At 38.7% G+C, this 24693-nt stretch overlaps 1 protein-coding gene and 1 long non-coding RNA gene across 8 annotated transcripts in view; one reads left to right on the forward strand and one right to left on the reverse strand.

Moving 5' to 3' along the window:
- The window catches only part of PDE10A (phosphodiesterase 10A), a 590722-nt gene that overhangs the window by 202246 nt on the left and 363783 nt on the right, over nucleotides 1–24693 (reverse strand). The window lies entirely within an intron of this gene.
- The window catches only part of LOC144314961 (uncharacterized), a 54824-nt gene continuing 47157 nt past the window's right edge, over nucleotides 17027–24693 (forward strand). For 3 of the 5 annotated variants that reach the window (XR_013380799.1, XR_013380792.1, XR_013380801.1), the window contains exons 1-2: nucleotides 17029–17161; nucleotides 20553–20622. This is a non-coding gene — a long non-coding RNA (uncharacterized LOC144314961). Of the gene's footprint in view, nucleotides 17162–20552; nucleotides 20623–21361; nucleotides 21517–24693 lie in introns of those variants that run through there. The other 2 variants (XR_013380800.1, XR_013380797.1) reach the window with 2 other exon arrangements.

Genomic DNA, 24693 nt, shown 5'->3' on the forward strand with positions numbered 1-24693 from the left:
TGCTAACACCTTCACTCTCCATTCTATTCTTTTCACGGCAACACAGTAATCCTGTGAAAACTTAAGTCAGACCACGTCACCTCACAGCTCAAATGGCTTCCCAAATCATCAGAGTAATAGCTGGTACCCCAAATGATCCCCTTGGCCCTCACTTCTCTACTTCCCCTCTTGCTCACTTCACTCCAGCCACCTTAGTCAGATATTCCTGCAGCACTGCCTCAGGGTATTTGTATGTGGGTGTCCTTGCCTGGGAGGATCTTGGCTCAGTTGTCCCAATCACCCACTCTCTCATCTCCTTCAGGTCTCAACCCACTCCACTGCCAATTTCTTCTCACTGAGGGCTCCCTGACTACCTTTTCTACAACTGACAATGATTCCACCCGAAACAAACAAATGCACAAAAAGTCTCTTCTCTGCTTTATCTCTTCCTTTGGTATATATATCTAACATACCAGTCTTATTTTCTTCACTACTTCACTGCCAGCCTAGAATAGTGCCTGGCATATAACAAATACCTAACACATCATCTAATGAATGGATGTGTATCCCTTTTGACAACTCCTAATTTTAAATATCAGCAAGCTAATTTCTTATATAAATAAGGATATGGTTCAAAATAAGACTTGGTTAAATCATTTAAGACTCTGGAATTTGGACAGAAGCGTGTGAAAGAAAACACTGGAAAACAGAAATAATGACAAAAGCATAATGTTTATTGCTATAAAAGTAGAGTTACTTCTTTTCTGGTGTAACAATTTTTAGGTGTTTTAGGTGTTTTAGGAATAAAACTTTAAGAAGAATTATGACACCTACCATTCATTATAAGCTAACTGAAATTATTGCAGATTTTCAAAATTCATTTAACTAAGGTTATGTTATTCATAAGAAAACTACATATGTTTACAAAACCTAAACACCTATAGGGGCATCTGGGTGGTGCAGAGAGTCCAACTCTGGGTTTCGGCTCAGGCCGTAATCTTGGGGTCATGAGATTTGGCCCCACATCCAGCTCAGTGCAGTCTGCTTAGGATTGTCTCTTTCCTTACCCCTGTGTGCACACATATGGTCTCTCTCTCTCTCTCAAATAAATAAATCTTTAAAAAACTATAGTCATAGAATTTGGGCAATATTTTTTAATAGCCATCAAATTATGTAACCATTATTTAGCAATTTCTGCTGCAGAGGTAGGAGAAGCACTTTTTAGGTCAGTGAACTTTTACTTCAGAAATAACTAGTATTTCTGCAGATAAAAATGAAATTTAATAAAAGTTGACAAGTTGGTCTTTGACAATTAAAATAGAAATATGCATTTTGAGAAAAAATACTAAAAATACATCTTACAATGCTGCACAATATGGTCTTTATAATGTCTCTTAAAATAAGGAGAGAGACAAATAGACTCATAACCCCCACAGAGGGAAAAACTGTGAGCAACTGTTCTTGCAGAAAGGTAAAAAAAAAAAACTTCTCTAACAAATAAAAGCTCTCAGTTTTAGTCTTCTAAAAGGATCGTTTTTTAAAAAGATTTTATTTATTTATTTATTTATTTATTTATTTATTTATTTATTTATTTATGAGAGACAGAGAGAGGCAGAGACACAGGCAGAGGGAGAAGCAGGCTCCAGGCTCCATGCAGGGAGCCCGACGTGGGACTCGATCCCAGGTCTCCAGGATCACAACCTTGGGCCAAAGGTGGCACTAAACCGCTGAGCCACCCGGGCTGCCCTAAAAGGATCATTTTTAAAAATCTAAGAGGCACCATTCATCAAGGAGTTCACCAAAGACTACAACTCTGACAAGATTATTTCTTCATCCTCCTCTCCAAATCTTGATTTTGCTGCTCAACAAGTCTTGATTCCATCAACAATGCATCAAGCCCATCTGCAAGCATAGGACACCAGGGCTCTCTGTTCCTCAGGATGCTCACATATTGCAGAACTTTCTCTGTCTGCAGGAACAGAGCAAGCTGCCCATGAGCTATAACCCATGATGTCTACAAATTCAGTAAAAAAAAAAAAAAAACAAAAAACAAAAACAAATCACAACAAAAACCGATAGGTCCACTCAGGGTAAGTAAGGTCATGATGCCTCTGACTTCAATGCTTTAGAGAGCTTCTAATATTTACAAATAGCAAGGTTCTAACTCTTCTCATATACTGCTGACAACTAATAAATGAATGAAATTAGGCCAATAATCATGTATGTGAAGTCAAAAAAGACCAACCATATCAACTTCAATTTATATTTAAACCCAGGAAATCCCTCCCCCAACATACAAAATTTTATGAAGTATTAAAATGAGTTTCAGAAAAAAAAAATAAGGGCAGCCCGGGTGGCTCAGCGGTTTGGGGCCGCCTTCACACCAGGGTGTGATCCTGGAGAGCCCCAGGATCGAGTCCCACGTCGGGCTCCCTGCATGGAGCCTGCTTCACCCTCTGCCTGTGTCTCTGCCTCTCTCTCTCTCTGTGTGTCTCTCATGAATAAATAAATAAAATCTTTAAAAAAAAAAAAAAAAAGAAAAAAAATAAATAATAAAATAAAATAAATAAAATAAATAAAATAAAATAAAATAAAATAAAATAAATAAAATAAAATAAAATAAAATAAAATAAAATAAAATAAAATAAAATAAAATAAAATAGTTTCAGGGTGCCTGGGTGACTCAGTCGGTTGAGTGTCCGATTCTTGACTTCAGCTCTGGTCATGATCTCGGCATCGTGAGACTGAGCCCTGAATCGGGCTCCATGCTGGGTGTGGAACCTGCTTAAGATTCTCTCTCTCCTTTACCCTCCCCACTTCCAATCTGTGCTCTCTCCCTCTCAAATTAAAAATAAATAGGTTCGTTTCTACAAGTCACATATGAAGTTTTTTCATTACTTTTCAGTGCCACTGTATATGGTTTCAAGATTCCATTAGGAATTTAAATGACTTAAATGTTATAATGCAATTCAATTACATCAGATAAAAAGACTTCCAAAAAGAAAAGTTTCTAATGTAATTGCACTAAAAAATAAAATAAACTAACACTGATATGATTTCTTTTTTTGAGGCTACTGTCAGAAAAAGAGCACTATACTCTCTCCAAGCTGTTCCTCAGCAACAGAACTAAATAACAAAACCAGCATGGCAATCATTAGTTTACTAGACACAGAGGAGCTGTTTATTTTTTTTTTAAGATTTTATTTATTCATGAGAGACACAGAGAGAGGCAGAGACATAGGCAGACGGAGAAGCAGACTCCATGCAGGGAGCCTGATGGCAGGACTCGATCCCAGGACCCTGGGATTACAACTTGACCCAAAGGCAGATGCTCACCTGCTGAGCCACCAGGCATTCCAATGTTTACTTTAATAATAAAAGCAATTATAATGTTTAAAATATTTTAAAAGCTAGAAACCAAATGCATATTCACATTCAAATGTAGGGTGTAGTACCATGAAGAAATACAGTGGGTTATTAAATCTTTATCTGTGAAGAAAAACCATGAATTTGACCTTTTCAAATCAACACATGAAAAGTCTTGATTCTCCCAACTACTTTACATGAAAACAGATGCTAGTATTAGCTCTTCTTCAAGAATCACTTTCAGATAAATATCTTTAAAGCTTCAATTTAAAACAAAGATGAAAAAAATCTAGAACACATAAAAGGAAACTCTTTGTCACTTTCAACCATTAAGAATGTGACCAGTTTCAGTAACCTGAGTCCCATGAGAACATGAGTTTGTCCCTGTCAAATCCTTGGATTCCCCATTACCTGGCCTGGCACATGGTAAATTTAAATCTGTTGCTCTCAGCCAGTGGTGATCTTGTCACCAGGAAGACATGTGGCAATGCCTGATGATATTTTGTATTTTCAAGGCAGGACAGGAGGGCAGGGGACCAGGGGCTGGCACTGGCATCAAATGGGTGTAAGCCAGGGATGCTGCTACACATTCCAGCATGCACAGGATGGCCACACAAAGTGCCAACGGTGTTGAGGTTGGTTTCAATAACTTTTGCTGAAAGAACTGATACTTTAGCTTCCCCGCATGTAGAGGTTTTAGAAGAACATAAACAAATGAGAAAGAAAATGGAGGGGAGGGAGATGAGGGAGAGGGAGGGGGGAAGTAAAGAAAGAGGAGGACAGTCAGATGTTAAAAGAACAGCCTAGTGATTCTTGTGAAGATGTGCTACAAGAAATGCTGAAGATGTCAATATAATGCTGATTTCAATGTCTTGGCATCTGTAATTTATGACTCTTAGTAATCATCTCAAACAGAAGGCCTTTGAAAAACTGGCAATTAAAAACCACTTGGGGATGTTATAGGTTGAATTGTATACCCCCAGATTCATATATTAAGGTTCTAACCCCCAGAGTTAGGGGAGATGGAATTAGTTGAAATGAGGTTCTGCTGGAATCATATGGGCTCTAATCCAGTATGATTGGTGTCCTTATAAATATAAGGCCATGTCAAGGGACAGACACACACACGAGGCATACCATGTGGAAATGGAAGCAGCCACCAGGGTGATAGTGCTACAAGTCCAGAAACACCAAACACAGCCAGCAAACCACCAGAAGCTAGAAGAGCGTCCTGGAACAGATTCTCCCTCACATCCTCAGAAGGAGTCAACCCCGCCAAAACCCCAATTTCTGGCCTCCGGCTTCCAGGACAGTGAGACTACATTTCTGTTGTTTAAGCCACATGCAATTTGTGGTACTTTGTATGGCAGCCACAGAACTAAGATAGGGTACGTTCTGTTCTCTCAAGAAAGTTCTCTAGGATCTATGCACTCTTCTATGGGCTGATTGGTCCAGGAGCCTCACCTCAGCTTCCTGTTGCCCACAGTCACTGCTGCTTCGCTGGTGTACCATCCTCCCTCTCACAGCAGGAAGCACAAAAGGCAGGAGAGAAGTCTAATGTCTAATCATGATTTGTTTGTTGCTAAACTAATTTATATAATGCTCTGGTAATAAATTCATGATTATTTGTGTAAAATAGATATGAAATAGCCTATTTAAAATTATAATTTGGATTTTATTAGGCTTCTTGAGAGTACTTTCCACTTTGGATAGTATCATTTCTAATAATAAAAAGAAACACCAAAAACAAAAACAGAAAAAAAAGGTCATCAGGAAATGATCCACACTGAGAAGTGCTGCCAGAGTTTTCCAGAAACCTAGAGTAGTTTGTCAGCCTAGGGTCCATCAACTCTAATGAGCTCCAAGGGGCCCCCAGAACTCCTAGGTTGTCCATGAATTTTGCATTCTTGAACACAGGTACATTTTCCTGGGGAAGGAGCAACATGCTTGTCTCAGATTCTCAAAGCATTCTATGGTCCCACCAACTAGACGAGAACTTAACCTTGCTTCAGCAATTTCCTGAAGTTCATATACCATATATGCTTAGTCTGCCGAGCTAAGATTCTGAATTAACTTTTTAAACCAAGTAAACCATTTCTGTTCAATGTGGTCACCAAATTTGATAAAGTAAATTGTATCACATTCTCACATTAGACTGATTTACCTTTTTTTTTTTTTTTGCTTTAACCTATGAAACATTGTATTAACTCTAAGTTCCCTGAAAGGTGTCTATTTTCTTTCACTGTATGATAATGGTACACTAATCTCCAACTCTCTACATCTGTAAATTACACAACGGGAAAAGAAGTAAACTTGAAAGGCAAGTTATGTTTCAGAAATCCAGGATTTTATTTTAAATTCATCCAAACACGGTGTTTCTCCTATAATACAGACTTTAAAAAGACAAGGATATAAAATATTACAGTCAGATTAGCTTCAGTACTAACTATAAAAGAATGGCATTTAGAAATTAAATATCCCAAAACAAAACAAGGAAAACTTTTTCATAAGACGCATGTGTATTTAGTAATGAGGTCTAGGTATTAATTTCCTGTGGTGCTGCAGATAAACATAATCACCGTGCTTCTAATTCCCAATATATGAGGAACTAGGGTACAAGGAAGTATCAGCGTTCTGCACCAACAAGGCAGAGTACAGACATCCTGTGGCATCTGGCTGAGCCACGAGTGCTTGTTAGGAGCACAGGCAGGATTTGCTGCTCCTCAAGGAAGCCCCCACACCCCTTGAAGCCTGAACCCAAAAGAAAAACACCACGCCCAGATGAGAAGGGGATGCCCAACCAAACACCACACTGGCAAGCCTGCCAGCCTCTCTCCTTCCCCTACCAGTCCTGCTCTTCTGGGACCATGAGCACATTCCTGTCAACCCTGACTACAAAATAAGCTTCAAGAGAACAGGCATTTTATGGGTTTGACTCTCTTCCATACAACACCTGGAACAGTGTATGGTACCTAAGGGGTGCTCAAATACTTGCTGAATAAATGAACTTTTCCATAGTTCAGCTAACAGACCTTGCAAACTGATTACATTTCACTTTCTTGAAGAATAAAGAGCAGCAGTAGGACTAGAGTCCAGCCCCACCTTTAACAGGTATGTTGGTTATGTTTCACATTTAGAAACTGGAATAATCTGTGGTTCTTAAAATGGAATCCAAGAACCTCACAGGGGTCACAAAAAGGTATTCTGGTGGGTATATGAAAATCAAAAGATGAGGTATCCTTAGAATGGCGACATCTATTTGGAGTTGGGAGTTGGGCAAGTAGAGAATTAAACTGTGGAGGTAGAACCCAAGCACGCTTTTACCTCTCCACTGACATCAGGAATGCTTGGGACTCATCACAACCACCCAGGCCACTGAAACGATACGGTTATAAAACAATAAGATGACTATTCCTCTGTGCCTTGGGTACCTAGTACTAGTTAGGGCAAAGTCTCTTCCTAAGTTGGGTCAGTTTATCTTCAGTTCAACCCGAGATCTGGCAGGTATCCTACACGTTCAAACCATTTTGCAGATGAATACTTTACAAAGTCAGTGCGAGTCCATTATTATTGGAAATATAAACTCAAATGTACAGCTTACTGCCAAGAAGTCAAACACATAGTTCAAATATGTGTAGGACATATATACTACTTTTGACAAAAAGTAATATATCTTACTATGGTGAGTATAATATATACACATACACATAAATATGAGATGTGTATATATATATATATATATATATATATATATATATATATATATGCATGTTTACCAGATAGACAAAAATAATTCCAAATCTTGATTCTGACACAGACAGAGTAATTCAGCAAGTTCGGTAGCCTTTCTACAGAGTTTTCTGGTCTATAAAGATAGTTATATAGCCATCTGATAGCTTTGATGAGAATTAAGTATATGTAAAGGGTGTAAAAGTTGGCTATGGTAGCTAGATGGTAGCTATAATGATGACACAAATTAAGATACACATGCATGCGGATACACAAACTCACTCCCCCCTACGCCTTCCCTACCCCTCGACCACATGGGTTCCTGCTTGCACTCTCTCCTGGAAACTCAAATATTCAAGTAGAAGGGACTATTCTCTATGATTTTGTAAAAGCAATCAAAATTAAAAATCTCTTAGCCATAAAACACTTGTCTGAAATTTTTCTACCTGAAAAATCCTTGAAAAAAAAAAACTCTCAACTCAAATTCCTAGCCTTCAAAATAAGTATTTATGGCAAGATTGTGACATAGTGGATTTTCAAGCAAAGGTTTCCTGAGAAGTCCAAGATTGTTCTCCAAAGCAGGGCTATTGAAAGCCAGGAAACACGAGAACTGGTGTCTGCTCCCTGTTGCACAAAGGCCTGGCAGGTAAGCCACGAGGCAGCCATGGCTCTCTCTCAGGTCCTGCTTCTGTTCAGCCCAACTAAATTCAAGAGTGAGAACAGGGCCGAGTAGACCCCTCTGACACTCCTGACAATGAAAGGTTGTGACTAGAAACATCTCTCTGTTAAAACAAGTTATGCAGAAATACATTTATTTTAACAATCTTTTCTCAAACTCATCAGACTCCATAGTTAGAAATATCACCAAAGAGGGGATCCCTGGGTGGCTCAGCGGTTAGGGCCTGCCTTTGGCTGTGGCGCGATCCTGGGGTCCCCGGATCAGGTTCAGCGTCGGGCTCCCGGCATGGAGCCTGCTTCTCCCTCCTCCTGTGTCTCTGCCCCTCTCTCTCTGTCTATGTCTATCATGAATAAATAAATAAATAAATAAATAAATAAATAAATAAATAAATCTTTAAAAATATATATATCACCAATGACCACCTGTGTTGGAATATTCTTGGCCCATATACATATAGATGTATGCACTGCAGTTGGTTATCTCAGTCTAGTCCAACTCGTTAGGTGAACCACTGCCCCAAAAAGCATTCTATCCCTACACTCTCAAAGTACACTGCTTACTTACAATTTGTTAAGTCTTTATTTCTAACTATTTACTTAATGAATACAAGATTAAGTTCCACACAATCTGTCCCTCATTTTTCTGATATGTCCTTATAGGTACTATTAAGTAATTGGCTAAGAACTTCTCTGACACCGAATATATTCTATAATCTAAACATTTTATTTTCTACTTACCAAATAGAAATGCAATAGGTAAATCAGGGTTTCTTCATGGGAGAGAAAAACGAACTATTCCTCTTCAACGATCTTAACTAAAGAGGAGAAGCAAAGGACTAGACGGGCTTATACTAAAAATTTTCTTCAAAGTATGTAAAAAATTATGACATTATCACTGTAATACATACAATAGGAGAGTTTATATTGTGGTATATATACATTAAGAAGTTAGGGGCTTCCTTTAAGAAATAAAATGGATAACATTGCAGGAGAAATATGCAAAAATATGTAATAAAGACATTTAAGATTACAGACAAAAATATCCTGTGACAAGAATCATTTTATTGAATCAATCCTATTTCCAAGTTTTAAAAAGCAATATATATATAAATTCTGAGAATATTTTATCAATTTATAACTTCACTTCTCAACAAGACATACAAAATTAGGATTAAGAATAAATATAAAATAGGGACACCTGGGTGGCTCAGTGGTTGGGCATCTGCCTTTGGCTCAGGACATGATCCCAGGGTCCCGAGATTAAGTCCCACATCAGGCTTCCAGCATGGAGCCTGCTTCTCCCTCTGCCTATGTCTCTGCCTCTCTCTTTCTGTGTCTCTCATGAATAAAATCTTTAAAAAAGAAAAAAAAAATCAATATAAAATAGAAAACCAAGGTCCCAAAAATCAAGGTCCCAGAAATAGAAGCAATCTGGAAGTCACCCAAATGCCTCATTTTATAAATGAAGCAGCCAAGGCCAAGCTCAATGGCCATGCAGGTATGCTAGAGAAGTAAAACCCAGATGCCACACATCATCATTTCACCTAAAGAATTCTGAATCTTTCGATTTTTCTCATTAAAAAAAAAAAAAAAAAAAAAGGCATTCCTCCTGGCCGCTTTTTTAGGTCTCTAGGCAGCTTTCAAATGGCATGCTGAGCTCCGAACTGTTGCTGGTGATGCAGACATTTCCTGTCTCTGACACTACAATATACCGCCGGGTTCTTAGTAACTTTTTAGTTCAAAAGATTGCAAAGGAAATACTTTTAACAGGGCCAAGGGTATCTTTAAAAATAATGAACTATTCACATCCCTCCAGTAATATGTAGGTACTGAGGGGGAAACAATGACAGTGATTCCCACTGAAATACATTCAAGTCTAACAGAATAAGCAAGTGACAAACATTCAACTCCATTTTTACAGAATTATTTCTGAGCAGTTTTAGGTTTCATGGTAAAACCGACAGGAAGGTTCAAAGAATTTGCATATACCAACCCCCACCCCACCTGGTCCCCACACATGCACAGCCTCCCTGACTATCATCTTCCCCCACTAGAGGGGTACATAAGTTACAATCAAGGAGCCTACACTGACATAACCTTCCCATTCAAATGTCCACAGCTGACATGAAGGTTCACATGTACGTCCCATGGGTTTGACGTATGACGTGTAACTATGATGACACGCACCCACCATTAGGGGATCATACACAATACTTTTAGGGACCTAAAAATCCTCTGTGCTCCGCCTATTCATCCCTCTTCACACTCCCAACCACTAATTTTTTTTTGTTGACTCCACAATTTTGCCTTTTCCAGAATGTCATTATAGTTAGAATCACATACTACATAATCTTCACAGATTGTTTTCTCCGATTTAGTAATATGCATCTAAAGTTCTTCCATGTAAAAAAAAATTTTTTTTTAAATAGAATAAATAAAAAATAAATTAAAAAAAATAAAGTTCTTCCATGTTTCATCATGGCTTGATAGCTCTTTTTAGTACTGAATAATAGTCCACTGCCTTGGTATGCCACAGTTTATGTATCCCCTCACCTACTGTAGGACAACTTGACTGCTTCCAAAATTTGGAAATTATAAGTAATCCTGCTATAAACATCCATTTTTATATGGACATAGCTTCAACTCGTTTGTGTAAATACCAAGGAGTGTGACTGCTGGACTATATGGTAAGTATATTAAGTATTGTAAGATACCACTAAACTGTCTTCCTGAGTGGCTGTACCATTTTGCATTCCCACCAGCAACGAAGGATTCCTACTTCTCCGCATCCTCACCAGCATATGGTGTTCTCAGTGTTCTGGATTTTGGTCGTTGTAACAGGTGTGTAGTGATATCTCACTATTGCTTAAATTTGCATTTCCCTGATGACATATGCTGTGGAGCATCTTTTCATCTGCTTATTCGCCATCCATAGATCTTCTTTGGTAAGATGTCTACTAAGATCGTAGGCCCATTTTTTAATCAGGTTGTTTGTTTTCTTATTATTGAGCTTTTTGTATATTTTAGATAATACTCCTGAACCAGATATGTCTCTTGCAAATATTTTCAACCAGTCCGTAGTTCATCTTCTAATGGTCTTGACAGTGTCTTTCACAGAACAAACCTTTTAATTAATTAAGTCCATCTTACCAATTTTTCTTTCATTGATCAGTATTTTTTTCAAGCTTTGGAGTAGAAACTAAAATGCCACTGCTAAAAAACAAAGTCATGTAGGTGCTCTACTATGTTATCTTCAAGTTTTCCATTCCACATTTAGGAGTTAATTTCCATTCCATTTTAAGTTAATTTTTGGTGAAGGGTTAAGATGGGTATCTAGATTCTTTTTTGTTATTGTTGTTTTGGTTTTTTGTATGTGAATGTCCAGTTGTTGAAGAGACCAGCATCATTTGTTGAAGAGACCATCCTTACTCTAGTGTGATGCCTTTGCTGCTTTGTCAAATGTGAGTTGATTACATTTAGGTAAGTCTACTTCCAGGCTTGGTATTCTGTTCCACTGATCTATTTGCCTATTTTTCACCAATACCTCATAGTTTTATTACTTTAGTTTTATAGTAAGCGAAGGTATTAGGTAGTATCAGTCTTTGTTCTCCAACTTTGTTCTCCTTCAAGACTGTGTTGGCTACTCTGGGGCTTTGCCTCACCATATAAACTTTAAAATCAGCTTGTTCATATCCACAGAAAAACTTGCTGGGATTTTCATTGAAATTGCATTTAATAAACAGATCAGGGCAGCCTGGGTGGCTCAGCGGTTTAGTGCCGCCTTCAGCCCAGGGCCTGATCCTGGAGACCCAGGATCGAGTCCCATGTCAGGCACCCTGCATAGAGGCTGCCTCTCCCTCTGCCTGTGTCTCTGACTCTCTCTTTCTCTCTCTCTCTCATGAATAAATAAAATCTTAAATAATAATAATAATAATAATAAACAGATCAAGGTGGAAAGAACAGACATCTTGACAACAGTGAGTCTGCTCTTCGTATGCATGAATATGGAATATCTTTCCATTTATTTAGTTTTTTAGTTTCATGCATCAGAGTTTTGTCATTTTCCTCAGATTTTGTATATATTTTCCTAGAGTTTTTTCTAAGTATTTCATTTTTGGGGGGTACTAATGTAAACAGTATTAGATTTTTTATTTAAAATCCCTTCATTCATTGCTGGTACCTGGAAAGCAATTGATTTTCACATATTAGGTTTATATCCTACAACCCTGCTACTCTTGCCTACTATTCAGTCCAGGAGTAGTTCTGTTGATTCTTTCAAGTTTTCTACAGACGTTCATGACATCTCTGATAGAACTTTTATTTCTTCCTTCTTGTTCTGTGTACTTTAATATCTCCTTGTCTTACTGCATTAGCTGGAATTTCCACTACAATGTTGAAAAGGAGTAGTGAGAAGGAACATCCTTATCTTGTACCTGACCTTAGTGAAAAAACGTCAATTTTCTCACCATTAAGTATGATGTTATCTGTAGGGTTTTAGTAAATAGTGACATTGGCAAAAGGGCAAAGCATGGAGTTCAAAGGTTCTGACCCTCCACATAAATTCTAAAAAATGATCAAAAACTGTCCAAATCAACTTTGTCAGAATTCTTAAAAATAGCCAAATGCTAACAGCAATGAGAGATACTGAGTCCAGAAAATTTCAACTTAAAAAGAAAAGAGCTTTGCACATTTTTACTTGCTTTTGCCTTGTCCCCTCCCTTGCTCAGCAGTGGTCCTGAGGATGGCAGCCCATTCTCAGTGTTGGACTCTGGTCTCTGGTTGCAAAGAAAGCATAGCAGACCTAATGTCAAAGAATTCTGGCGGTCTGTTTTGACCTGCCTGGGGGCTTACCCGGGGGACTCACCTGAGGTCTAAGATTTCTTTCACCTGACTCAGAACCCTCTCAGGCACAGAGTGGCTACTGAAAACACATTCCAGAAAAACACTGAGAAGCAAAGGAATCACCCACACCTGGGGTGGGAAGGCAGCCAATGGCAGAACACTTAACAGTTGAAACAAACAACAGATGCACTGAAAGCCTAGGAAGAAAAGCAAGGGAGAGATTCTGTGGGGAAGCTGGACACTGGAAGTTTCCACTTACACCAGGGAATTAGAGAGCCACACATGTCCAGGACAGGACACATGCTCAGAAGAGAGCTGAGAAGAGCCTACAACATCACGTTCGGACCTCTGACTGGTGGTATTCAGGCTCAATGCAAACGGAAAGCAAAGACCAAGACAAAACTGTCAACCACAAGGCTAACCATCAGAGAGTGCCCCAACACAGGGCCAGTATCAAAGGCAGGGAGAGCTTTTCTTTTTCCTTTCTTTTGGCTCCAGACATTCACTGAGATCTCTATCAACACACTAGTTGACCACACTTAAAAGACTTCAGGGACCCCACATGATAAACAGCAGTTTAGAAAAATAGTTTTCCTAAAGAAATAAAAATTTTTTTATGTTCACGCAAAAAATCTGCACGTGAATGTCTAGAGTAGCTGTATTCAAAATTATCAAAAACTGGAAACAACCACGTGTCTTCAATGGGAGAGTGGTTAAGCTGGTTCAACCATATGACACTATTCAACTCAGCAAGAAAACATTAAAACAAAAAACAGAAAACCTACTGAAACATTGCAGCAACTTGGGATGCCTCTCTAAGGCTTTATGCTGAGTGAATGGTATAGAATCCCATATACATGACTTTCGGAAAAGACAATACAATAGTGATGGAGAACAGACTGGAAGTTGTCATGGACTAGGAATGGAAGAAAGATGTCACTCTAAAGGGGCAGCACAAGGGGTTTCTTTGGAATACTGGAATTGTGTATTGCGACTATGGCAGCAGTTCCATGAATTTAATATAAATAAATTCATGGAAAAAATAAATAAATAAATAAATAAATAAATAAATTCATGGAAATGTACACATGCACACCCAAAAACTTAGAGTATCATTTCAGTCCTCCTCATGATCAAGAAACAAAAAAATCTGAGTAACTCTCATAAGCAGTGCTAACAGAAAGAGAAATAACTATATGATAGATACGCTGGTCTCTATTGAAGTATTTTGAAGTGGGTCAGGAATTATTCCCTGGAATTTAGATAGGTCTCCTTAAGCTATCCTTCCCAATTCTGCATGTCTTAATTTCCTTCTCTTTTAAAAAATGTTTATTTATTTTTAGAGAGAATCTCAAGCAGATTCCCCTGCTGAGCACAGAGCCTGATGCAGGGCTCCATCCCAAGACCCTCAGATCAAATCAAGAGATGCTTAACCAATGGAGCCACGCAGAAGCTCCTTCCTCATTGGTAACTTCTCAACACCAAGTATTCTACTAGCTGGCCTGTCACCAAGCAAGATTACTCTCTCTAGACAACACGAGCACTGGAGTAACTAGAAAGCTGTCTCTTCAAATGCAAACTAATAAATTAGCATTATCAGTAATGAATTGGAGTGTAACCAGTAATGAATTGGATTAAGATGAATCAGAAACCTGGTAGCTCCTCCAAGTCATTGCCACACCTATTTGACAGCTAGGTGTGCACAAAAGCTTGAGCTTGAGCTTTTTATATAAATATAAATAAACATAATGACCAAAAAAAGGACAAGACTAGTAAAATAGATTAAATCTATTTCATAAAAGAAAGAATGCATCACACTTTACAGAATGTTCTAAAAAGTTACCTAGGAAGTGAGTAACCATGAATCAAATTCATTTTCCTAACCATTTTTATGATAAAAATAGATCCATGTTTTCCTGGAAATAGTCTGAAAAAAGAAGTAAAGCCACATATTTTAAGTGATTATGATTTTGTCATAAAATAATAACTATAATAAAGTCACACAGCAGAAGTGCTAAGTAAACACTGACATTTTAAATTCAATAATCTACATATTAAAAGAAAATTGCTAGTTTAACTGATCAACGAACTGAGAAAAATCACACACACACACACTAACTACTTCTCCAGCCCTCTCTCTGGTTGCACAGATTCTCCTGATGATATTTTGCAGATGTTTTACAAACATACATGTACTAATGTGAACTGAAAGAAAGAGGAGAGAGAAAGGTAAAAGTGGCGGTAACTCAAAATGTAGCAAGCAGCACTTCTGTCAATGGAAGTAGGCAGAAGAGTAAAGACCCAGCAGCAAATATTTGAGTACTTTGATGTGTCTAGGCACTGCAAACAAGTTTGAAGATGCTACCGCTGCTCTCAACTTACCATCTTATAGATTATTTTTTAAAGTTTAAAAATACAAGACAGAAACCATTAAATGCTAAATTTTGTATTAGTAAGTAGAAGAGCAAAAGCATTCCCATGCTAATGAATTCTAACAGTTCCTATTTATAGAGCTCTTAGGAGGTGCCAGGTTCTAAGCACTGTTTCATATATTAATCTTCCCAACATCTACCCCTCCTCTTCCCCTGTCCTTCTTCTCTCCCCTATCCTGTTCTTCTTCTCCTTTTCCTTTTCCTTCACTTTACAAACTAGACAACCGAGGGTCAGAGAGATTAAAAGATTTGTCCAAAGTCAAACAATTAGTAAACAGAATTAAAATCTAGTGAGTAGGATGCCTGGGGGGTTCAGTGGTTGAGTGTCTGGCCTTCAGCTTGGGGTGTGATCCTGGGGTCCTGAGATCGAGTCCCCACATCGGGCTCCCTATGTATGGAGCCTTGCTTCTCCCTCTGCCAGTGTCTCTCATGAATAAATAAATAACATCTTAAAAGAAAATAAAACCCAGTGAGTTTTAACTGGCTTGAAATACAACAATAATATAGTCTTTATTTTTTCTTTCCCCACTCGAGATCTCCAAATCTCGTGAGGGTATCACAAACACGTGTGTGAAGTGTGTTGACAGGGAGTCATACAGGGCTTCCAGGGAGTGGTGATGCCTGAACTGAGTACTGCAAGACTAACGGGCTTGGCCAGAGGGAGAGGGAAGGCCTTCAGGAAAAGGAAACAGAACAGGTCAAAGACTGGACTGGGTGCCAGGCATGCTGCAAGTTAACTCAATCACATCTTTAAAAAAACACACCAGCAAAAAAACGGCAGCATGAGCAAGTCACAATCCCATTCCCATTCCCCTATACTGCTGGCGGGAGTGTAAATTGGTACAATCACGCTGGAAAGGTATCTGACAGCATCAAGTGAAGGTGAACACATCCATGCTCTGGGATCCAACAATTCCACAATCAAAACACACCCAGTCCTGAACATGCAAGGAAGCACCACTTCCCACTGCCAAAACTGAAAACACCAAATGTCAATAGCTGAATCAAGAATAAGTTGATCCATCATCCACTAGATTACCACACAATGAGAACAAACAAGCTACAGCTACATGCAACAAAATGTGTGAAGTGCACAGAGGGTTGGACCAAAAGAAACGAGAGACTAAAGCCTAAGTACTGCAAGATTCCACCTGTAAAAAGGTAATGTTTTGAATTACCATCTGTAGGAAGTCAGAAAAGCGGTCATCCTGGGGTAGTGACCGGAAGGGGGCATGACAGGAGCTTTGGTATTATTATTACCCCCACTTTTGGTCAAGGAAATGAAGATTCAGAGAGGTTATGTTACTTACAATGAGTAAGTGGTCGAAACAGCATTTGAATCCAGATATATGGAATTTCTAAAAATATACAGCCATGGGTTATAAGCTTTTTCCCTGCCACATAAACATTTACTTCTAAACCATTCCCAATCTCTCCCTACATTCAACAGACTCAGTAACTAGCGTGTCTTAAAATTACTTTTAAAATACTATTCTTAAAAATCATCATTTATTAAGGGCCTACTAAGTGCCGGGCATTTTATCAGCCTTTTCTCAATAAGGATATGGGAGTTCAAGAGATAAATAATCCAGGGTCACATAGCTTAAAAGTACTAAGCTTTTTTGGATTTGGATCCAAATCCAAAGCTCTACATACCATATTATGTTCCCAACTTTCACTTTATCTTATTGTCAGTGATCTATTTAACTGCTTTGACCTCAAGATTCTGTTTCTTTGAAAATCAAGATTCTCAAACTTATTCACTTTTCTATCATCTGCTCTAAATAAAGGGCCTAGCACACACCAGGTGCTCGATAGAAGAACTAAGTAGTTCACAGGTACAATTTCCTCCAAAGATAAAAAACAAAGGTCCTATTATACTATGTAGGTGCTTTATTAGATCACTCAACTAATATTCACCAAATGCCTACTATGTCCTCAGAAACCTTGACATTTTGTAGAGAGAAAAACTAAAAACACACTATTCTCTTACAAAGTTTATAGGGCCAGGCTTGTCCAACAGAGTAGCTACTACCATGTGATCACTGAGCAGGTGTTCCACCAATGGAGCCACCCAGGCACCCACAGGGCCTGCTATTCTTATCCTCTTTCCTGATGAAACACCGGAGACAAAGGTAAGGGATTTGCCCAAGAATATAAGGCTTATCACTGGCAAAATACAGACTCTAGCCAGGTTTTTCAGACCCCTCCTAGTGCTTCAGAATAAGTTGACTACTCTACATTAGTTTCCTGGAGCTGCCATAACAAACCACCACAAATGGGGGTGGGGGGGCAGGCTCAAACAACAGAACTTCATTCTCTCACAGATGTAGAAGGCCAGAACTCAGAGCTAGGCAGGGCCAGAAGTGCTCCCTCGGAGGGGCCTCAGGAGAATGCTTCTAGCTGCTCCTGACCTAGAGCCTACTCTCTGCTTCTCCTGATACCCTGTCCCCTTCACGCTGCCACTACCTCCTCTTTCAGCTGTGTTATCGCCCTGTCTCTTCCTTACAGAGACACTCATCATTGGATTTAGTGCCCATTTGAGTAATCCAGGATGAACTCATCTCAAGATCCTTGACTTGATTACACCTGCAAAGATTCTTTTTCTGAATAAGGTCACAGCCACAGTTTCTGGGCTCAGGAAGTGGACGCATGGGGGATAGGGGGTGGAAATACCGTTCAACCTACTACCCTTACCTTTAGTCCCTAGGGCCTCTGGTCTGAACAGCAGTTTGGCTCTGTCTTCCAGTTCCTAAGCCCTAGCTTTTGTTCCCAGAAATGATAAAAACAAACACTCTGATGACTGATTAGGGAAAAAGAAGAATTTGGAGTCAGGCAGAGCTGGACCCAAAAAGTTGCCTTAACATTTGGTAACTGTGTGACTCTGGATAAATTATTTAATCTCCCTGGGTCTCAGTTTTATCTTGAGAAAATAACACCTGCCTGATAGGGATTTATGATCATTACATTTTTTTAGCATTTTATTTTTTAAGATTTTATTTATATATTCATGAAAGACACAGAGAGGCAGAGACATAGGCTGAGGGAGAAGCAGGCTCCTCACAGGGAGCCCAATGTGGGACTCGATCCCAGGACCCTGGGATCACAACCTGAGCTGAAGGCAGACACTCAACCACTGAGCCACCCAGGCATCCCATGATCATTAAATTAAAAAAAGAAAAAAGGAAACCATCCACATTGTACAGTATTACCTTGGCCCCAACTTCTTTCTCAGATTTATGTTTTCAGTCAAATGATATCTGGGGTTACATCACAGAGCAAATGATATTTAGAAAGCTCAGCACACATCTGTTGTATACAGCCTTAAGCAAATCAATGGTATAAAAATCTGAATTTACTAAAGAATGAGTTATTGTACGCTTTACAAAAAGTTCCTTGCTTTACAAAAGAATTCAACATTTACATTTACCTTCAATACCAAATCAAATCTGCAAACCTTTGTTAAAGATTGGCTTGCTCTGCAAACAGCTTATGCCCAATAAATGTTTTATTAGAAAGAGTTACACCTGCAGGGTGCCGAGGTGGCTCTGTTAGCATCCCAATCTTGATTTCAGCTCAGGTCATAATCTCAGGGTCTTGAGATGGAGACCTGCTGGGCTCCACGCTGGGCGTGGAGACTGCTTAAGATTCTCTCTCTCCCTCCCTCCACACCCTCTCTGACACTCGCACACACTCTCTCTCTTAAAAAAGAATACACCCGAATAAACGGTGGCAAATTTGCAGTTTCTTACTAACCAAACCCTTTCTCCTACTATAATTGATGCCACAAGTAAGAAAGAATACTCAGTTTGACTTGCCAAGTTGGAATCACAAACTTACAACATGGTTTTCTTCAAAGAGAGCTGAACCAGACAGACACCTTACTTGTGGGTGATCTTTATTTGCTGATGTTTACTAATTGGTTTTTGAAGATACTATTGGTCTTAAGATATTTTTGACCCACGTATCCTAAAAACATTAAAGTTACATAGGGCAAAGAGAAATACCATCAGGAAAATATTCTTAAAGGCGGTTTGGCTCAAGAAATACCATTGACAGTGACTCAGGACTCCATCCTACATGCTGAAAACACTGGAAATAGGTCATGTCAAAGAGTGTATAGTCCAAGGTGACTGTGGCCTACAGCAGTCCCTACAAACTAATAGACTCTCCTTTGAACATCTTATACTTAGCTATATTTTTTAAAAGGCAGAATCTTTTTAATAACTGCATAAATATCATGCTAAAAAAAATGAACGTAAAAAAAAAAGACTATTAATCTGGTCTGACATCTAAAACATGCAAATTTATGATTACACTCTTCCTAATGTTTAAATGTAGTTGCAGCCACTAAAGAAACAATCAAAATAAAGGGAAAAGTCCCTGGTAAAAGTTAATGTAATGCACATAATGTGTATTGCTGTCCACTCTCAAAAACACATATATGAAATTACAATTCTCATTATTTTGCTATTTTACTATCAAGAAAATAGCCTATTTTATCTAAGATGAGCAATGTTTTCAGAATCAAAATCAATCTTCCCAAGTGCCACTTAATTTTAAAATAGGAATAACAATTTTCTTTAATAAAAGCCATAAGTTGCCATCTCCACCCAAAAGAGTCTTCATGGTTTAAGACCCAAGCTATGTAGGATCTTTTAGTACATCAATTTTCCTAAACATTGACTTAAGTCTCTCTCCACAATTAGCATGATCCTTAAAAGCACAACTACATCGTATTCATCTTCTTATCCCCAGAGCCTGTAATTACTGCTGATTCTTGTTAGTATAAAGTCAACACAAACAGTAAATTAGCAAATACTGAACCATTCATCCCCCCCAAGGGGAAATACAAGGTTAGGTTCCTGTGAACTTATAGTCACAACATTTTCATCAACTGATCAACACAAAACCTTGTTTTATGTGTGTGTCTACTTGAAGGCACCTTATTTAACACAGTGTTGATTCACGAACACGGAGCTCCCTGCTAACATCACTCTAACTCCAGCCTGAACAAGGCTTGTGTAACATCTGTATTTTGTCCATAAGGCACATCACAGGCTTTCTCTGCTTAAGAATAGACTGCGCTTCAGGCCTAGGCTTGGGGGCCATTTTAAACAGCCAAATCACAAATAAAAAGCACAAGAAAGAGAAAAACATGGCATCACATATACTGCAAAAAGGACTTTTGTTTACAGTATGCAAAGTGAAACAAGAAGGCAGAGTGTTGCATTGTTTGACCTCAGCTTGGAATGCGCACATAGGGTGAGTCATATTTTCCGCTGCTCTGAGTATGCACATGTCCACGAATGACAGTAAAAGCATGAATATTGATTCTGGGGTCACAAATAAATTTTAGTGAGTAGACATCTGAAAATACAAAATCCTCAAATAATGAGGACTCTCTTTTCACATAGTAGGCATCTGACAAATGTTTTAGAACTGAATAAGTGCTCTCATTACTTCCAGTAACTTCATTAATAATACTTATTATTAAAACAATAATATTCTTTTGATCCCATCTAGGACATGCCTGTTTTACACTGAATTCAGAACCACCCTGGACTAGGAGCAATCAAGCTAACAACCTGAGTCTGTGGGTACCAAGTCCTCTGCAAACAGGTTACTTTCTTTGTTGATTCTACTAGCTCTTCGCTGAACAGCACATGCCATAATATTTTGTTGGGAAACTAAGGAATCATGTCTTGCCAGTAGACTGGAACAAGATATTACACACCACTGAGATATTTAAAACATTCTTTCCTGTGCTTAGGCGTCAATCTCACCGCTATGAATAAAGTTATCACTCAGGGGAACGTAAGGTCAGAATATTGACAGAATGTAAGTCCTTTTCACACTTTGTCCTTGGAAACAGTTCTCTAACTGGTGACTGTAGTCATTTTTAAACACTATGATACCCCTGAGAAGCATCCTACTTCACCTTGTAGACAAATTGATTTTACTCTTGAAACAAGTTCTCATTCATAAGTGTTCAGCACCAGTTGACCTGCCTGTTGTTCTGTTTGTCTCAAAATCCATAGCCCTTCTACGTGGTGCAGCAAATACAAGAGAAGTTTTCAACCATGTGCTCCCAATTCAGCTTTTCCACTTCAGATCATGTACATACCCTTCAACTTGCTACCATGCCGTCAATGTCTTTGCCCCCCACAAATAACAGCTGCTAATTCTTAACAATCCACTAGCCGAATCCTGCCTGGTGACTAAAGAATGCCATGATTAGGAACACGGCATCGGAACTCTGCACACTGCACGGAAGCCGCAGAAGACCCTAGAACTGGATGCTCAATCCTTCTTTCACGCAAAGACTTAAGTACAAACACAGCACATCAGGCTTCTTGAGAGTTTCATGAGTGTCTCCTCTAAGTTCAAAACCTCTAATTCCTGTTTAATTTACAGGATAAAATGCCACCTGTTGAAGACACACCTGCCAGGGTTTGTCTCTGAGCTCTCCCACTTCCTGAGCTACCGAGTGAGTTAGTTAACCTTTCTGCGCCTCATTTCTCATCTGTAAAATGGAGATGACACTGGTATCTATATCTATACCTGTTTTAAGGACTAAACAAGAATAATAGATGAAAACCATTTAAAAGAGCGCTCAGGAAATGTTAGCTCTTGCTAACAGACAAATATAAAACATTAGTTTATACAACAGTCAAAAGACAAAATACTGTGTTGCTGTAAAAGTGGCCTCAATAGAACATCATAGCTTAAGAACGGAGCTGTAGAAATTCAGTGGCATTTCTAAATTCCCAAAACACTTTTTTCAGCTTCCTTGGTGACAAAAATATAGACATTAAACAGATATTCATGGTTCTAATTGGTTGTACATGCTGATGATTGTAATCTATAATTCTCATTGCCAACTTTATTCAACTAGTGTGTATTGAGAAATGTAAGTTTAGGTGATAATGTAAAACTTGCATTTCACTAATCTGAGCTGATCTCAGAATTAATAATAATTTTTTATGTAAAATGAGCTAGGCTATTTAAGTTTACAGGTCTTTCATTTTGCTATGGGCACCTTGGGGTCCCTTTTTTTTTTTTAACAAGGCAGGCATAAAATCACAGGTTTAAATGTTACCTTTCCTCCTTAGGATTTCAGAATGAGTCATTTACATAGTTAAGCAGACATTTTACAGTATGACATATTGCTAGGACTTTATCACTATAATGACAATTTGGCTCTAGAACATGTTCTGTCTGGATTTTTTTTTTTTAAATCAGTAGAAAGAATATGTTTAGCATATGTACCAGCAGATTATCACCAGTCTTGAACGGTTAAATCTCATGAATCTAATATTTCTCCATATTCCAATATAAATGCCAGTAAGTATGTTGACACAAATGGCCTGCCAGATGTTAAGCGTTGCTGAATTGATCCCCATCCATGGTCAGTCTTTCCCCTTTCCCAGTAGGTTCATAAAGATAGAGTGATATTGATGACAGTGTATATAAAAGCTTTTCTATAGAAGACCACTGAACTACCCCTTTCATCAAATTTGCCACACTTATTTTTTCGTAAAAAAAATACCAAATGTGAAGCCTTGTAAGGAAGGAGTAACAAACATATCATAGAATATCATGCATAATGAATTAAACATATTTTCGCTAACAAACATTCATTTCTGCCAAACAATTCAGAAATAATGCTAAACTGTTTAAACAGACAGGAATCTGGCCTACAGTCAAGAAAAGCAATAATATATTTAAAAAAGAAATACTTCAGTAGAGCTGCTTTTTGAGACAAAGAGCCTTTTCCCGCTCTGGCACAAAATGTGGGAAAGGAGCCAAGGTGCTACTTATCAGCTGTTTGACATCAGAGGAGGACTGTGTGCGTCAGCCGGCCCAGTAGGGACCCCTGGCTTATGGCAACGGCCCATGTGCTTCTTATCTTATCAGTTTAAAGTGTCTGGCACTTCAACCACTGCTGTGTGAACCTAAGAGGAAGGGAGGTGTGTAATTGTGAGGGTAGGGTGTAGACTAAAGTTGTGAGCTAAGCAGGTTTGAGCAACTTATTAACGAAACAAACAGTCCAACATATTATATTAATCATAACAAAAGATCTGGCTCTCAAACTCAACCTTTAAAGAAAGTTTTTTTTTTTTTTCAAGATATTTTAGTTATTTATTTGAGAGCGAAAGAGCATGAGCTGGGATGAGGGAGGGGGAGGGTAGAGGGAGAAGCAGGCTCCCTACTGAGCAGGGGAGACTGACAAAGGGCTAGATCCCAGGACCCCGGATCATAACCTGAGCAGAAGGCAGACGCTTAACTTCCAGACACCCTGAGAAAGTACTTCTTTTCAAATAGGTGCTCTACCTCTATGACAACTGCCTCTACTTACACAAATATATGTCACAGTTATAGTTTCAGAAAAGTAATTCCATTATATTCCATTTAGAAGAGTTAAAGAGAAAGCAATTTTTAGAAAATACACATGTAGCACTTACATTAGCTCCATTAAAATATGTGTTTGGGAGCTGCGGATGAGATTAAAACTACTTTCAAAAAAAAAAAAAAAAAAAAACTACTTTCAAGTGTCCACCAATGTTTGATCTCTAAAAACAAGTTCTGAAAGGCAGGCAGAAGTACAGTCAATGCTCAGATGGGGCTCAAACAGCCACATTATTTAAATCAGGATTGAGGGGCAGCCCAGGTGGCTCAGTGGTTTAGCGCAGCCTTCAGCCCAGGGCGTGATCCCGGAGTCCTGGGATCGAGTCCCACAACAGGCTCCCTGCATGGAGCCTGCTTCTCCCTCTGCCTGTGTCTCTGCCTCTCTCTCGCTCTCTGTGTCTCTCATGAATAAATAAATAAAATCTTAAAAAAAAAAAACCAGGATTGAGAAATTCCTGAAGAGAAAAACTGCCTTATAAAGACTACCCACAGATATCTTTTAAAAAGAGTTGATTTTAAAAATACCTTAAATTTTAAATAGTAAGAAAAAACATTTGCTAATTAAAAATTTTACCAATGTAATAAACCTGTATCTTTCATATCCAAGAAAAAAAGATTTTTATTTACCAGTTTCAATTCAGCTTGTATGTTAAATAGTTCTGTATTAAAAATCTGATGTGTTATACCATGATTTACACCTATCTCAAAATAGTATACTTCACAAACCACACCATCAACCTGGTTATATAACCAATAAAACAGACTTATGAAATTACATTAATCCTACTGTTTATTATTCCTTCAAGCTTACCTGTTAAATATCATTAATTTGCACCCAGATACTCTGGATGGGAAGTCACGATGTTATAAACCATGAAGAGGTAGAAAAGTTCTTCTCTTCTTCCAGGACAAAAATCCCCTCACTGAGCCTCCCTTCTGCTATGGGCTGAAAATACCCTCCCCAAAACTCCCATTGGAGCTCTAACCCTCCATGTGATGCTCTGGACATAGGGGCTCTTGGGAAGTGATTAGGTCATGGGAATGGGACCCCCATGGTGGGATCCAGTACCCTGTGAGAGGAGATGCCGTGTGAGAGCCATCTGCAAGCCAGGAAGAGAACCCTCATGAGGACCTGAGAGAGCCAGTATCTCTGTGTTGAACTTCCAGCCAGGACTGTGAGAAATGAACATCTGTTGTTTCAGCCTCTTCCCCCTGCCCCCCGCACCGTGGTTCAGGACACTATCACATCAGCCCC

The sequence above is a fragment of the Canis aureus genome, chromosome 1 (genome assembly GCF_053574225.1).
Source record: "Canis aureus isolate CA01 chromosome 1, VMU_Caureus_v.1.0, whole genome shotgun sequence".
Lineage (NCBI taxonomy): Eukaryota > Metazoa > Chordata > Mammalia > Carnivora > Canidae > Canis > Canis aureus.